Below are 6,000 nucleotides of genomic sequence, written 5' to 3'. Positions count from 1 at the left end.
CCAGAGTAGGGGTGATACGCGAGAGAAATCTTGTATACGATTGTGGGACGAGGAGATAAGAGGGGAGTAGGGAAGGAGATCTTGTGAGGATCGGAGGTTGCGTGTAGGTAAGTACCGGGAGACGAGGTCACAGATGTATGGAGGAGACAGGTTGTGGATGGCTTTGTATGTCAAGGTTAGGGTTTTGTACTGGAGTCTCTGGGCAATGGGGAGCCAGTGAAGGGATTGACAGAGGGGAGAGGCCGGGGAATAGCGGGGGGACAGGTGGATTAGTCGGGCAGCAGAGTTTAGAATAGATTGGAGGGGTGCGAGAGTGTTAGAGGGGAGGCCACAGAGCAGGAGGTTGCAGTAGTCAAGGCGAGAGATGATGAGGGCATGGACTAGGGTTTTTGCAGATTCTTGGTTGAGGAATGTACCACTTTTGCATTTATCACCCACTCCTGGTTTTGGCTTCAAAATACTGATGTAAAATACTGACCAAATACTGCTAGTGTGACGGCAGCCTTAGGCCATGTTCACACTTTGCAGGTTTTACCGCGGATCCGCAGCGTTTCTGCAGCTGCGGGTCCGCAGCAGTTTCCATAGCGTTTACATTTACATGTAAACCCTACGGAAACAGCAATCCGCTGTGCACATGCTGCGGGAAAAACCACGCAGAAACGCAGCGGTTTACATTCCGCAGCATGTCACTTCTTTGTGCAGAATCGCTGCGATTCTGCACCCATAGAAATGCATTGATCCGCTAACTTCCCGCATGGGGCTGTGCCCACGATGCGGGAAGTAAGCGGATAATGTGCAGATGGTACCCGGGGTGGAGGAGAGGAGACTCTCCTCCAGGCCCTGGCAACCATATTTGTGTAAAAAAAAAAAGAATGATGTAAAAAATAATGATATACTCACCTCTCAGCACTGCACGCGGCTGTCCGGTTGCAGGGTTGGTGTGCGAGCAGGGCCTGCGGTGACATCGCGGTCACATGACCGTGACGTCGCGGTCACATGACCGTGACGTCACGAAGGTCCTTCTCGCACAGCATCTTTGGAACCGCACCGCCGCGTGCAGCGCCGAGGAGATCGGGACGTCAGAGGGTGAGTATATAACCATGTTTTATTATTTTTAACATTACAATTGATGCTGCATATTGCTGCATATGCAGCATCAATAGTATAGGAGCAATCCCGCAGCGGAAACCGCAAAACAAACCGCGATAAATCTGCAGGGATAACCGCAGCGGTTTTGCCCTGCAGATTTATCAAATCCGCTGCGGGAGAACCCACAGAGGATGCCGCAAAGTGAGCACATAGCCTTATACTGGCACCACATGCAGCTAGCCATATCTCTGTTTCCAGGATGGCTTTGAATATAATTGTTGCCCCCCAGTGTTGGCTTTTGGCAGTGGGGTACAATAGATACTTCATTGTGTAGTGTTCCACAAGATTATCTTGCTTTTCACACTGAGAGTATTATTTTTTTTCAACTGGCTAACGGTACCAAACCCCTTTTTTTCTTTTATAGACAGCAGGCTCACACTGGAGCCCAGCCCCCAGTTCCTGTGAAATCAGCAGCAGGAGAATGAAAGTGAAAGTACTCGGAGCTGTCTGAGTGACTTATGGAAACGCTGGGCCGTGGAGGAACCATTCCTGTCGTCTTCATGTATGGCTGAAGATTACATTGTACATTGTACCAGCCTTCAATCTCCTACAGTCGGTGAGTTGTTGGCATGTAGCTGGGTATCTATGACTGGCATATGGCTATGGCTGCATATATATGGCTGGCATGTGGCTATGGCTACGTATCTATGGCTGACATGTGGCTATGGCTGCGTATCTATGGCTGGCATGTGGCTATGGCTGCGTATCTATGGCTGGCATGTGGCTATGGCTGTGAATCTATGGCTGGCATGTGGCTATGGCTGTGTATCTATGGCTGGCATGTGGCTATGGCTATGTATCTATGGCTGGTATGTGGCTATGGCTATGTATCTATGGCTGGTATGTGGCTATGGCTATGTATCTATGGCTGGCAGGTGACTATTGCTACGTATCTATGGGTGGCTTGTGGCTATGGCTATGTATCTATGGCTGGTATGTGGCTATGGCTATGTATCTATGGCTGGCAGGTGACTATTGCTACGTATCTATGGGTGGCTTGTGGCTATGGCTATGTATCTATGGCTGGTATGTGGCTATGGCTATGTATCTATGGCTGGCAGGTGACTATGGCTACGTATCTATGGGTGGCATATGGCTATGTATCTATGGCTGGCATGTGGCTATGGCTGCGTATCTATGGCTGGCATGTATCTATGGCTGGCATGTGGCTATGGCTATGTATCTATGGCTGGTATTTGGCTATGGCTATGTATCTATGGCTGGCATGTGGCTATGGCTGCGTATCTATGGCTGGCAGGTGACTACGGCTATGTATGTATGGCTGGTATGTGGCTATGGCTATGTATCTATGGCACCACAGCTGTTCCCTTGTTTCTTCTGTGTCCTTGTTGCTTATACTTTTGCTTCTTCGTTGTTGGATTTGCTCAGCTGTATTTGTATAATAGTCCATAAAGAAGGCGTCTGCATGGTGATGTAGCAGAGTTAAGTGCCTGCATCAGTCTTGATAGTCAGCATTTATTTTACCTGCAATTCTGTTTACACTGAATCCCGACAACTTGTTGTAAATGACGTGCTGCATACTGCTGCGTCTGACTTATCCAGCTCTGCTACATCTACATTAGGGTTTGTATCGACCCTACATTATTGTGTGTGATTCTGCTTCCCTACATCTGTGAATCGCAGGTAGGTCATAGGATTAATAGACTTTCTCAGAGCTGTTGCAGGGTGTGGATCCTGAAAATGTCCCCTTTAATTATGCAGGTATTAATTGATATTTGAAGTGTAATAGTAACTGGAAACAAAATGGCTGCCTCATTCTGTCAGTGTAAGGTTACGGCCACCCTTCACCTCACAGTTACCAGATTGTTGTTGCTGCTTCAGATCACATTGCATTGTGGCTCCTGGAAATCCCCAGGTCTGTCAGCTGTCACTTTATGGCCTGGTGCGCTCTGCAGCGCTGCGCCTGTTACATAGATCCAGATCCATTACTTGTCTGTGGGTGGATGCACTAACATTGGTGTCAAACTCATTTTCACCGAGGGCCACATCAGCATCATAATTGTCTTCAACTGATCCTTAACATCCATTGATCATGTTCTGAAAATAACAAACACAAAACAAAATGCAAGCACAACCATTCACATGTATGGTAACATGATTCAACAAGATTTCTTGGTTGAAATACGTTTTTTATTAAAGTTTAAATTCACAAAATACTTACCTGTTTTTCTCCTTGAAGCACAAACACATTCATTTTTCTGTATTTCATTGTATTGCCTTTCTACTGCATCTTGTTGGACATTTTGTGATTATTTGTAAACATTTCTCAATTCCACTTCTTTGAAAACTGCCTTATTTAGTTAATGTGAGGTGGAAATACTTCAATCTAATGGTGGATACTGAAGGAGGCTATGGAGCTTGGAGCTCGGGTTTCTGCACTATGATGGTGTTTTCTGGATTGCATAGAATAACTGAGGCACAGAGGGCAAATGGATAGGAGTCACACAAGGTGTATTATGCACATATGCCCTATAGTAAGTAATAATACATGTAAATACCATTGGGTGCTTAGTTAAAACTATTTTGGTAAAAAAAAAGTGTAAAAGCCATCCCACCGCGACAAGGTGTACCCAATCGGGATGGTCCTATCCTGTCTCTAGTGTTAAAACCTAACCCTGCATCAGCCTACATCAATGTGAATAAGGAAGAGCAGGACTGGGGCCGACTGTTCATAAACCTGTCCACAGGAAGCTACCGTATTTTGTGGTTTATAATACACACTGGATTATAAGACGCACTCCAAATTTTGAGGAGAAAAATAGGAAAAAAAAACTTTTTTTTTTTTTTTAATAAAATGGTGGTGCTTCTTACAATCCATGCGTCTTATTTCTTATCAGGGGTGGTGGCTGTGGTGAAGCGGGGTCCCAGGGTCTACTGGCGGTGGCAGGAGTGGGGCAATGATTTGTAAATCATTCAGCTGCGGCAATAAAACTAAAACTCCGAGCACTAAAAAATACTCGGAGGACACCTGAGCGTGCTCGGGAAATCTCGAGTAACGAGTATATTCGCTCATCACTAATGTTCAATAAATACACTCAATACTTGGGCGGGGCTCCTTTTGCATCAATTACTGCATCAATACAGCGTGGCATGGAGGCGATCAGCCTGTGGCACTGCAGAGGTGTTATGGAAGCCCAGGTTGCTTTGATAGCAGCCTTCAGCTCGTCTGCATTGTTGGGTCTCGTGTATCTCATCTTCTTCTTGGCAATACCCAATAGATTAAGGGGTTAAGGTCAGGTGAGTTTGCTGGCCAATAAAGCACAGTGATACTGTTGTTTTTAAACTAGATTTTGGCACTTTTGGCAGTGTAGACAGGTGCCAAGTCCTGCTGGAGAATGAAATTTCCAAAAAGCTTGTTAGCAGAGGGAAGCGTGAAGTGCTCTAAAATTTCTTGGTAGATGGCTGTGCTGACTTTGGTCTTGGTAAAACACAGTGGACCACTTGTAGCCCATGTCCTGGATACGTCTGTGTGTGGTGGCTCTTGAAGCAATGACTCCAGCAGCAGTCCACTGCTTGTGAATCTCCCCCAAATTTTTGAATGGCCTTTTCTTAACAATCCTTTCAAGGCTGTGGTTATCCCGGTTGCTTGTGCACCTTTTTCTACCACACTTTTTCCTTCCACTCAACTTTCCATTAATATGCTTGGATAAAACACTCTGTGAACAGCCAGCTTCTTTAGCAATGTCCTTTTGTGGCTTACCCTCCTTGTGGAGTGTGTCAATGACTGCCTTCTGGACATCTGTCAAGTCAGCAGTCTTCCCCATGATTGTGGAGCCTACTGAAACAGATTAACGGACCTTTTTTAAACGCTTAGGAAGCCTTTGTAGGTGTTTTTTGTAATTATTGTAATTTACTGAGATAATGACTTTTGGTTTTTAATTGGCTGCAAGCCACAATCATCAACATTAAGAGAAATAAGCACTTGAAATAGATCACTCTTTGTAATGACACTATATAATATATGAGTTTCACTGTTTGTATTGAAGAACTGAAATAAATTAACTTTTTGATGAGATTCTAATTTAGTGAGAAGCACTTGTAGATGAAATGCTTAGCTCAGAATGGGGGCCATGCCCCTGAAACTACCACAAAACCAAAGAAATGAGCCGGAGCATAAGCTAGTATATGTGCAATGTGTAAGAGCATGTTCACACCATGGACATTTCACAGACAAAACCTGAGAAAAATACCCAAAATGAACATATACTCTATATTAGGGGTCCCCAACCTTTCTTACCTTGAGAGCCACATTCCGCTATGAAAGATGTTCGAGAGCCACAATGCAAACTCATAGAAAAACCTAGAGAAGGCACAAATAATAACATGCAGATTTTCACTTTCACTCTATCCTTATGAATTTTACATTATTGTTATGCAAATTGCTTAGTCAAAGAGGACTTGAACTCTAGTGTCACCTATTGGAAGTAGCAATCAGTCAATACCCTTTAAGGGTATGTGCACACATAGAATGGTCCTCTGCGGATTTTTCTGATAAAAATTAATAATAATAATAATAATAATAATAAAAAATAATAATAATAATAAATCTGCAGGGCAAAAACGCTGCATTTTTGCTGCAGATTTATCGCGGATTTACCGCGGTTTTTCGGCGGTTTTACACCTGCGGTTTTCTATTATGGAGCAGGTTTAAAACCGCTGTGGAATCCGCAGAAAGAAGTGACATGCTGCGGAATGTAAACCGCTGTGTTTCCGCGCGTTTTTTTCCGCAGCTTGTGCACAGCGTTTTCTGTTTCCCATAGGTTTACATTGTAATGTAAACTCATGGGAAACTGCTGCGGACCCGCAGCTTTGGAAACGCTGCGGATCTGC

The 6,000-nt window shown here is 44.5% G+C and overlaps 1 protein-coding gene across 1 annotated transcript in view; it reads left to right on the top strand.

Moving 5' to 3' along the window:
• The first annotated feature begins 1,509 nt into the window (after window positions 1–1,509).
• Window positions 1,510–6,000, top strand: part of ERAP1 (endoplasmic reticulum aminopeptidase 1) — a 66,084-nt gene continuing 61,593 nt past the window's right edge. Inside the window, exon 1 of the mRNA XM_077289538.1 lies at window positions 1,510–1,705. The gene's annotated coding sequence lies outside the window, so the exon portion shown is untranslated. The remainder of the gene's footprint in view (window positions 1,706–6,000) is intronic.

Source organism: Ranitomeya variabilis, chromosome 1, assembly GCF_051348905.1.
Source record: "Ranitomeya variabilis isolate aRanVar5 chromosome 1, aRanVar5.hap1, whole genome shotgun sequence".
Taxonomy (NCBI): Eukaryota; Metazoa; Chordata; class Amphibia; order Anura; family Dendrobatidae; genus Ranitomeya; species Ranitomeya variabilis.
Note: the sequence above shows the minus strand (reverse complement) of the source record. Positions and strands in the feature narration are given on the sequence as shown.